Source organism: Peromyscus leucopus, chromosome 9 (genome assembly GCF_004664715.2).
Source record: "Peromyscus leucopus breed LL Stock chromosome 9, UCI_PerLeu_2.1, whole genome shotgun sequence".
Lineage (NCBI taxonomy): Eukaryota > Metazoa > Chordata > Mammalia > Rodentia > Cricetidae > Peromyscus > Peromyscus leucopus.
The window spans coordinates 69,735,691-69,746,929 of record NC_051070.1 but is presented as its reverse complement, the minus strand read 5'-3'; the positions used below and the strand labels follow the sequence as shown (position 1 = coordinate 69,746,929).

The window sequence follows — 11,239 nt, the reverse complement described above, 5'->3', positions numbered from 1 at the left end:
CAGAGCCATAACCTGGAGACCCAGTGAGATGGCTGATCTTCACTGACAACTTGACATTGTTTTGAGTCACTGAGGAGACACACGTCTGGGTGCATTGAGGGCATTTCCAGAGAGGTTTAACTGAAAAAGGAGAATTCCCTCTGAATATGGGTATTACCACCACATGCGTGAAGGTCCCACACTGAAGAAGCCAACTGAACACACTTTCCAAAGCCACCCTCTTTCCTCTGCCTAGCAACCACCCAGATATGAGCAAGCTCCTGCCGCCATGCCTCCACACCATGATGAGATGCTCCCTCACACTGCAAGCCAAAATAAACCCATCTTTCCCTTGTTGCTTCTTGTCAGGGGTTTGGTTTGGTTTGGTTTGGTTTGGTTTGGTTTGGTTTGGTTTGGTTTGGTTTGGTTTTGGGTCAGAACAATAAGGCAATCAACCATTACAGAGATTGTTACCATAATGTGGAGACATTGTCCGCTGCTGTTCATCTTGTCGGTGTAATTCATATGCCTTTGAAGCTGGTTTCCAGGAAGAATATGGAAGACTTTGGAGATGTGGCTAGAAAACCCCTAGAGTTCTGCAAACAGAGCTGAATGGGAGATTCTGGGGAAGTTCAAAAGACCAGAGAGGAATACATGCAGTGGAACTTGGGCTCCTGAGGTTTCTGAGGGAAACAAGGGCCCTATTGGGAACTAGAAGCCATTCGTATTACACTGTGGGAAAGAATCTGAAGACTGGCAGCAAACCACTGGAGGCAGGAAGAGGGAAGAAAGTGTTCCCTGCCTGTTTCACAAGGATCATAATACTTCCAACACCCTGACTTCAGATAGTTAGACTCCAGAAATGAGACAAAATTTAAACCACCTACCTACAGAAAACTACCACAATGGGGGTGTAAGAAACCAAATAAATGGGGCTGGAGAGTGAGTTCAGTGGTTAAAATTAGTGGCTACTCTTCCAAATGACTTGGGTTCAATTCCTAGCACCTACATGGCAGCTCACAACCACCTGTCACTCTAAGGAGATCTGGTGCCAACTCTGGCCTCCAAGGAAGTCAGGGATGTATGAGGCACACAGACGCACATGCAGGCAAAAACACTCGTACAAATATAAAAATACTTTAAAAGAAAGAAACAAAGAAAACAAATAAAGTGGTGAAATAGCCAGAGGCTGGCAACACCCTGGGCCTGAAATGTAGCAGGAAGCAGGGTCACTAAAACCAGCAACTGTAAGAGAGCCATAGTCTTGGGGAAGGAAGGCAGCCCTTGCCAACACCAGCCCTGCAGAATGGAATCTGGACCTCACTTTCCTTCCCTCCAGATTCTCCTCTCCTCCTGCCTCTCATTGGCCAAACCAGAGGGGATGCCAAGAAGCAAAGGAAGCAGGTGGAGGTAATCCATTTAAGGTCCGTCTGCTGGTAAGAAGAGCAAACAGCAGACTCACTGCCAACTCAATTGTCGCCCGCCCGCCCTCCTAGCCAGAACCTCTCCCATGCGCCAAGCTCTCGTGATCTTTCTGCGTCTGCTGAATACTCACCACTGCTGTGATGAAGGAATTGACTATGCAAATATTTGAGTGATGACTGGCTGTGATGTTCAAACATAAGCACCATGAGACAAGAGACTACATCTGTCATTCTTTAGTAAATCTCCGGGGTGTGATAACACAGTAGAATGCCTAGACTTATATACCAAGAACTGATATGAAAAGACCAAGTATTAAACCCAGAGAGATTGCCGATGGCAACTTCTAAAGAACTATAGACAGAAAGCACCATTACACCCTTTATGTGAATACTGACGATGTAATCTGTAATAGCAAATAATGTGGCCACCCTGAGTATCCTTACAGTCCTTCAGAATTTATGGATAGAATAGATGTTGGAGCCAAGTAAAGGACAACAATGTTGAATGGATAGAGCAACTACCACAGGAGCAAACCAGCTTCAACTATTTCTGTCTGAATTTCCTCAGGGCGGTCTGGTCCCTGTAACATGGGAGAAGTAATGAGAATTGGGGGTGTTGTTTTCACCACTATTGTGGAGATGTAGGTCCTAGGTCCACTCAAACATTGTGTAAGACCCCCATTCTTGCCTAAATAAAAATTTGCCATGAGACTCGATTCCAAGTTTCTCCTGCACTCTCTATTTCTTGTTATTAATTGAACTGTTTGACTTCAAAGATTATGGTTTTCAACTTCCAAAGGATAATTCAAAAGAGTTCAAGCATTCCCCTTTTTAAAATCAGTGTAACTTTAGTTTGGAATAAACTGGGGTACAGTGGTAGTATCTTTTTTTTAATTACAACATTTCTCCCTTCCCTTTTCTCCCTCCAAATCTTCCCATATACCCTTCGCTGTAGCTAGAGTTTTCCTGCCTGGCCCACAGTCAGGACAAATCTCTCTCACCCGCCAGTCCCACAGCCACTCAGACCCAACCAAGTAACACATAGACTTATATTGCTTACAAACTGTATGGCCATGGCAGGCTTCTTGCTAACTGTTCTTATGTCTTAAATTAACCCATTTCTACAAATCTATACCTTGCCATGTGGCTCATGGCTTACCAGCATCTTTACACGCTGCTTGTCCTGGCGGTGGCTGGCAGTGACTCCTTCGGCCTTCCTGTTCTTTCTTTTCTTCTCTGTTAGTCCCACCTATACTTCCTGCCTAGCCACTGGCCAGTCAGTGTTTTATTTATTGACCAATCAGAGCAATTTGACATACAGACCATCCCACAGCACAGCCAAGTGCAGACCATCTCAGACACCTGCACTCAGGCCCGTGGTCCTAATCATCCTCTATGCGGACCTGCTGGGTAAAGCCATGAGGAACCCAAGAACGGGCTTCCACAGGGCATACAGAACATCCCACAGCACCTCACCACTTTTCTTCCAATCATAGCTTCCTTTTTCATCAATTATTATTGCATGTATAGATGTACTTGTATATATATACATGTTACTTATATGTATGTTTTCAGGGCTGACTGTTTGGCACTGGACAACCAAGTGGTATAGCTAAAATGTTTACAATGTTTTGCCTAACTCAGCACAGGTGACTCTGAAGAAGGAAGAGGAGGAGGAGGAGGAGGAGAAGGAGAAGGAGCCGGGACAGATAAACTCAATAAAGATCAGGAAATGGCTTAGATTGAGAGATGATGTCTCACTGGGCTGTTCTTTTACACAAAGGTGAGCCATCCTTGTCCAGCTTGCCCAGAGGGAGTTTGCAGCAAGCACAACAATCATTACAACATCCCCAGTCATTGCACACATATCGATCTCCTCCTTTGATGTTTCTTTTGATTACATCCGAAATGCCAATGATTCTTCTTCTTTATATTAACTGCTAACATCTCAGCAGACTATCCAACATGTACATCTAATTAAAAACAGTAGCAATACCAACTTTTACTTCTAGGGAAGGAAACAGAAACCTTGCTATCAATTCATCAGTCAAATAAGCTGCCCCAGCTGCCTCTCAAATGGCCTGACTAGGTCTCGCTGCAGATCTTGAAGGTGGTTTAATCATCTCATTACCAGGGGGCAGGCACTGCAAGCCTCTGTGCTTGGAAGCAGGTTCCTGGGGGCAGAGTATGGTGGTGCACACCGGGAATCCCAGCTTTTGGAAACTGAGAGAATAGAAATAAAACTTCAGGGGGTTCCCTGAATAAAGGGGGGAAATATTCCTATGGGAAAGGGGGAATGGGACGGCTGGAAACAAGAGTTGACTTTCTCAGATGCAAGTGTGTCACAGCAAAAGCAAGGAGTAGAGGGGAAGACACCCAGGCAAAAGACTCTCCTTCCTTGTTCATCCCATCTTCTGCAGATTAGTCACAATCCAGGACTTTAAAACCAAGCAAGATTAAGAAAGCAAGAAGTGCCAGGCAGTGGTGATGCACGCCTTTAATCCCAGCACTCAGGAGGCAGACACAGGCAGGTCTCTGTGAATTAAAGGCCAGCCTGGTTTACAGAGTGAGTTCCAGGACAGCCAAGGCTACACAGAGAAACCAGATCTTGAAAATTTTAAACAAAAGGAGGAGGAGGAGGAGCTGCCAAGAGGCATCCAGTGTCTTAGGACATGTTAGATATTTAGACAGTGCCTCCATGCAATTGTCTCAGCCTCGGTCCTCAGTGGACCCCTCTATACCTTGTCTTTCAAGAGTCACAGGAGATGTTGTGCTGATATCTCAGGTTGGCAGCCGGGCACCCTGGGGAGCCCTCAGATACCGATAGAAGGGAGCACTTGTAATTAACTAACACAATAAGACCAGACTGAAGCAGACGTTCATACAGAGAAAACACCTGTGGCTCTGGTTTCAAGGACAAGTTCCAAGGTGAAACTGATGGCCAGCAGCCAGGCTCTACTCAGTATTACCGAGGCATCTGAATGATCTTACTGCTGTCTGCTGCAGGGCTGCTTCTGAGCAGCTGGAAAACCACTGAGGTCTAAGCAAACAGCGGCCCAATAACATCTCGGCTTTCTTGAATTTATGATTTACTTAACCTTATCTGTGCATTCCTATGTGCTCAGATAGGCAGCCCCACTGTGGGTTTTAGCCCAACAATGGGACAGAGAAAGGAGCCAATCGTTACATTGACTCTAACAATGTTCTTGAAGCTTCACAGAACATTTGGCTAGACACCCAAAGTTCTAAAGCTATGATGCAACTAAAAAGATCCTTCCTGAAGTGCCGCTATGATGACATCCAGTTTCTCCCCATTTACCCCCGGGCCTCTGAGTGTACTAAGACGAGATCAGGAGAGTGGAGAAGCGCTTCTCGGTTCCTTCAGCTCCAAATAGTAATTAGTATGCTCGGTCATCTCGTCTAACAACAAGGGTCAGACTCCTTCTCTAGCATCCTGAATGTTTCGATGACTATCCACCCTACTAGACCTTTTGCCCTCCCTTCCGTCCCTGTCTCCTTACTTCTCAGTCGTGTTTGTGACGACCCCCATGAGGTCATTATCAGCTCCATTGTTCACATGGGGGCACTAAGCCCTGTAGAGACAATTTACCTCAGAAGCGGACCCAGAAACTGGATCTAGTTGAAGGCTGGTGGTTCTTGTCCATATCCTGGGATATGGGCTGTGGGATAAGCTGAAGACATGCCTTACCTGTCTAAAGAATGGCTGAGGTCAGGGGTGTGGCGTTCGATCATCTTTGCCAATGCAAAGGTTGCTCAGAGAACAGAACAGCCACACTATTAAAGAGACCGGTCTCGGGGCCGGGCGTAGGGGTTGGGCATGTAACTCTTGCTACTGCTCTCTCTCTTCCTTCACTGCTTTAAAACACCATTTGCAATTTCAGCACAGAAGGTGTTCTGCCAGGATGCCTTCCTCTCCCTGATCCACTCCACCCCATCTGTCCTGCTTTTCTCCCGGGCCAACATGGGAGAAATTATCCCATATGCCTCTTGCAATGCTTGTCAAAGGCGCTATCTTTCTGGACTCTCATGGATTCATTGCCTTTTGGTTCCTCAGAGGCCTGGAATGGTGGCGATGAAGCCTTGTGATAGGAGTCACAAGGGCTGGATAAAATTCTGTGGGTTCTGTCAAGTCCACAGGATTGCTGTCTTTACCACCCATGTGTATCCATACACTGAGGCAAAATGTTCAGATTGTCTTTTTTTTTTTTCCATCCACTTATCACCTCGACAGAGGCAGCAAATGGGCTTAAGATCTGATATCAATAGCTCTCACATTGAGAGATGAAGTAGTGTGCTCAAAAGTACTAGGGTGGATTCCGGTGCAGGAGGAACTGTGCAAAGAATAGTAATTAATTTCTAAGCAAATCTCCCTTGCTGTGAGTCAGGTCATGAGCACACTGCAGTGCCTCGGGCAATGTGGGCTGCCTGAGAACTTCTTCATGCTGACAAGGTGAGCAAACTCCAGAATCTGCCTCCTGTCCTCCCTTCCAGTTGAATCCATTTCCCTCAACGATAATTGAAATGATGATAAAGCTCTGATTTGTTTTGTGTTCAGAGACTTCAGTTATTGATAGAGCAAATAATGCCTCTCATGTCTGCCTCGTTGTGGAATACAGGTACTTGGTGGCAATGGTTTTTTTTTTTTTTTTTCATTCTTTCTTTAATTCCAGCATTTGGAAAAGTCTAGCACGTTAGACATTCACTGAAAGGTTGAATCCCACACCATGACAGCCATGTACTCCACCCTGTGCTGATGCTGTGGACATAAGATTGGTGCTCACTCTGTCCTCTGAGCTGCGTTCCCTCAGACTGACTACCCACTAACAAAAGGCTGTTGACGGCAACAAGATTTTCTGAAGAGTTGACAATCCAGCACTCTCCAATGCCAGCTATATGGCTCTGAGAGGCCAGCCCTCAGTCCTTCCATGTTCCCTAGACACCAGATGATGGCCATATAAAACGGGAGGGTTTCCCCTTTTACCAACCCTTTTCATGGATGAGTCTCAATGCCATATACCCCGTGTCTTGGGCTGTCAGAGAAAAAGTTAAATTTTTCTACTTCATTTCATAAAGGAATTATGTATTTTCTTCCCAAACAGACACACAAGAGCCTACCATTGCATAATTAAAAGTTATAGTAAGTCATTTTCCCAAACGAAAAAAAAAAATCCATCTCCAGTACTGAAAGGGATGTGTGTGTGTGTGTGTGTGTGTGTGTGTGTGTGTGTGTGTGTGATTCCTGACAGCCCTGAACCCTACCACTACCACAAGATTTAGATACTCCAAAAGAATATGAAATCTATTGGGGTCTTTAAATTTTTTAGAATTGTACACATACATTTGTGAGTGGTAACAGCATACAGTAGCATGCAACAAATATCGGAAGGACTCCCCAAAGACATGACCTAGAGATGCCCAAGGGCTCCCGAAGCAGACACCCGTCAATGGAGCAGTGCGCTTGCCCAGCATGCCATACTCAATTGGAAAAAACACCTGGTAACAAGACAAAGAAAGTTAAGTCGAATGAACATAACAGCTGTATACATTAAAATAAGGGCAGATTCTCAAGTGCGGTGTTTAACTAATAAATCCAGCAATCCTAAGTTTCCTCTTCACCTGGATACACAGAATACAATAGGGAGATTTAAATTACCCTTCCCCAGCTTAAGGGCAGAACCTCCTGAGTATTTATAACTCTCAGAAACAGAAATGTCAGTATAAATACATCACTATGACAACAAATCATTAAGAGAGAAAAATCGATCTCAACTATAGACTTTTGGAGATTAAAATTGCTTTCCTAGAACGTAACAACACTCATTCATTCATTCAATAACAATTTATTAAGTGCCTACTGTGTGCTGAGTACATTTTTAAAAGGGCCGGGAATGTGGCTTTTGGAAGCTTGGGGAGTTTATATTTTAGTGGAAATAAATGGTAAATTAAGTTTAAAAGTAAAAGTTACATGGTGATAATGTCCATACAGAAGCACAAAGTAAGAGGGGGAGACGGAAAAAAATGGGGGAGGGAGTGAAGAGGGGGCAGGGAGGGAGGGAGGGGAGACTCAGAGAAGGTGTTCCGGAAGGCTGGTGAGATCAGTTTTCTACCACCTCTCAAAAGGCTGTAAAATAAAGGGGACACCTCAGTGGGGGCTTCCACCTAGACAGCCTGATGTTTGTCTGTTTTCTAAACACCTCTGTCCAAATTAACTTTGGGTCCAGTTTTAAGATATAACGGCAGCTTTCCTGCGAGTCGGAAGGCTCGCCCTTCTCTTGCTAAGGGTTCTTTGACGGGCACTGTCATTTCTTGAAGACCGGATGACGGAGTTGGATTGATTGGCACAAACTGTCAAGGGACAAGTGTGAGGGAGCAGCATGGAGGGAGTCCAGAAGAGATCAAAACAGGACAGGAGGAGGAGGAAGACAGAGTGAAATTGTTGACAAGCGGGAAGTGCATGGGGTGTGTGCCACTGAGCCCTCTCCTTGCCTCTCTGCCTCTTTAAATGACCAGATTCTATGAACTATAACAAGTCCCCCCTGCCTGCCACAGAAGGAAAGGGTGTGGAGACCATGACCTACTCCCCTGCCTCGTCTCAAGCTGACTCTAGTCTCCTGGGACACAGCCTTCCTCTTGTATGTGTTTGCAGATCCATGTCCGCCCCGAAACTGTCTTAATAAACAGGGAAGCTGACATCAAGGAAGCTTATCCCAGTGAGTTTCTTGGATTTTCCTCCTCTCAAGGAAGCCAGGCAGAGAGGGAACCAGAGGAAGGGGGCGACTCTGAGAAAGATGGGGATGCCGTTACAATCCCTCCCCAGCCTAAGGTGCCAGGGCTTCTGGAACCACAAAGCCCCAGTGCTTGTTACCACCTCTGTCTGTCACCCGACAAGGCACTACCCAGAGGCAATGAGAAGGAAGTCATCACCCACAAGGGCAATGCCAAGGAGACAGCCTGGGTGTGTGGTCACAGCTCTGTCACATCAAAGGCGTCCCTCCTGCCTAAAGACCTCAGCTGTGTTTATGTCACATCTGGGGTTTAACCCTGAGTAGTTGGTAAAGGGCCAACTGCCCCAGTCTCCTAAAAAAAGTAACTAAGGCTTCATGCAGCAAGTTTTAAGTGAAGACACAACACTCCACAGGACGCCAGAATATCACTGAAATCAGAGCGGGAGCTTGGGGACAAGGCCCTTGTGGGCGGGAAGAGTCCACTGAAAGTCTGAGTTCGGCAGCCTAGCCACCATACCATACTCTTGCCATACGGTGTTAGAAGTGAAAGAAGTCCAATCAACACCTGGCCCGGCCTCCTCACTAAGCGTATCAAAAATAAAAACAAAGACTTCAGTGACCTTCCCATCCCGACAGATCAGCTGGTGGCCAAAAGGACCCAGCTCTCCTGTCTCTGGCTCAGAGCTTCCTCCACTGGACCCTGACATCTGAGAGCCACGAGAAAGTACTCTGTTACCACGTCCATCCCCACCCCGTGCTTCCAATCTGCATCCACGCTAAGGAAGTCCTTGCCAGTCAGCTGAGAAACTTTTCTCCACCCAGCCAGGCTGAGCCCCCCGGCTAGTTCCTTCAAGGCTTGGAGAGTAAGTAGCTTCTTCTACATCGTGAGAGTACAAAGCTCTCGATGCAGTCAGAGTGCTTGCCTCAAGCTCAGTCTGTGGTTTCTGACTTTTTCTAAAGAACCTCAGAACCCCAGGCCCCATCCTGGATTCCCCAGCACTTCTGCTAAACCTAGCATCACACTGAGCACAAAGCTTGGGAAGGAACAAAGGGCAGGCAGGCTCCTCTCTCTCATCTCAACCCGGGTAACCCCTGCCCCTCACCACAGGGCTCTCACTCACTCTGCTGAGGAATAGATGGATCAATGGCCAGAGCCTGTCAGGTAGCTCTTCCCTCCCTTTCATTCAGAGAGAAAGAATCTGTCTTTTTCAAAACAAGTTACTTGTCTTAGGGTTTCTGTTGCTACCATGAAACACCATAACCAAAAAAGCAACTTGAGGAGAAAAGGGTTTATTTGGCTTGTACCTCCACACCCCTCTTCATCATTGAAGGAAGTCAGGACAGGAACTCAAACAGGGCAAGAACCTGGAGGCAGGAGCTGATGCAGAGGCCATGGCGGAGCACTGCTTACTGACTGGCTCTTCATGGCTTGCTCAGCCTGCTTTATTATAGAACCCAGAACCACAAGCCCAAGGACGGCACCATCCACATGGGCTGGGCCCTCCCTCATCAATCACTAATTAAGAAAATGCCCTACATCCAGACCTTTTCTCAATTGAGGTTCCCTCCTTTCAGCTGACTCTAGTTTGTGTCAAGTTGACATAAAGCTAGGCAGCACATTACCAATATGACAATGTTGCAAAGGAAAAGCCAGATTATTAAAAGTGTTTTTATGTTTTAATAATGATGGTTCATTCTGCTCAGCACTGGTCGGTCTTCCGTAGGCACGCATTCCTGGCCAATTTCTGAGTTACCTCAAGTGAGAGACAAAGAACTGACAGAATTGAATTGTTGCATGTAAAAAGTTGTCACAGAATGGGAAGGAACCCCCCCCCCACCATGACTGTGACTTATTCCAAACCTGCACCTGTCCTGTGAGAGCTTGAACCCCTCTCTTCCCCTCTCACACTCATTTGTAAGATGAAAAAGGGGAGCCTGGTACAGCCGAGGTCTCTTCCGGTTATCACCTCCTGTGAGCAGCTGTCCTCATTTCATGTTAGTTGGGGGGAAAAGGAAAACCTTTTAGACTTTCAGCAATAAGAAGTTAAAAGTTAAAAAAAAAAAAATCTCCTTGAAATGGAAATCATTAGTCACTCCAGAGTTCCCAGTAACGAGGTTAACAATGCTGGCCCGCAGTCTCAGAGAACTTCGGCATAAAGTCGCCCTGTGTTCCATTTGTTTGGTCCCCCCAACAACCCATGGCTGCTATTTCCTCTACTTCACAGATGAAGAAACCAAAGTGTGAGGAGGCTTGGAGACTGCCCAAGGCCACACCACTGAAAGCAGCTGAGCCAGGACACAAACACGGGCATCCTTCCTGCCTGCTGCTGTGACATACAACCTGAGAGTCTTCTTTTCTTAGTGTATGTCCAAATCTGGCTGTGAAACCATGTCTGTGGCCAAACTGTGGACTCAGTACTCTATGAGAGTCCTCAGCAGACTCCACCAAAGAAACATGGGTTTGGAAGGCGGGACCACCTCCTGTTCAGCCGCCGTGATGTTGACAGCTTCCTGGGTACCTGTGCCACTCTCGGGCTCTCAGCCTCCAGCATTTAGTGTCTGCCTGAACTGGCTGCTTTGTGGTGTTTCTCCGTGGGGACGCAGTCGTCACCATCTTGAGGTGACTGGATGTAGTGTCTGCCTCACAGCGTTATGAGCCTTACCAGTGTTTCCTTTTGTCCAGATGTTCAGTAAACCTCTCGGAGGGTAACAGTGAGAAGTAGTGGCCACTCCCACGGGTTTAACTTTGGATTCTTCTGTATAAACTAGTCTTAACAAGCTCCAGAAAGACTACGTGAATATGTTTGCCAACTTAGTCCTTTGGAAAGTATGGCAGTTTGAGTGAGAATGGCCCCATAGGCTCGTTTGTTTGAACGCTTGGTCCCCAGTTGGTGGAACTGTTTGGGAAGGATTAGGAGGTGTGGCCCTGTCTGAACAGGTGTGTCACTAGGGGTGGGCTTTGAGGTTTCAAAAGATGCCTGCTACTGTGTGTGTGTGTGTGTATGTGTGTGTGTGTGTGTGTGTGTGTGTGTGTGTGTGTGTGTGTTTCTGGAACAGTGAACCCCAAATTAAGTACTTTCTATTGTAAGT

General features: G+C 46.4%; 1 long non-coding RNA gene across 2 annotated transcripts; it reads right to left on the bottom strand.

Annotated features, from left to right (window-relative positions):
• Positions 1-9,807: 9,807 nt before the first annotated feature.
• LOC119088534 lies at positions 9,808-10,141 on the bottom strand. 2 transcript variants are annotated; one of them, XR_005092185.1, is made up of 2 exons: positions 10,011-10,141; positions 9,808-9,923 (listed from the first exon to the last, which is right to left on the bottom strand). It is a non-coding gene; the product is annotated as an uncharacterized LOC119088534 (long non-coding RNA). The 2 variants fall into 2 exon arrangements; XR_005092184.1 differs by having other exon boundaries at positions 10,017-10,141.
• Positions 10,142-11,239: the final 1,098 nt, after the last annotated feature.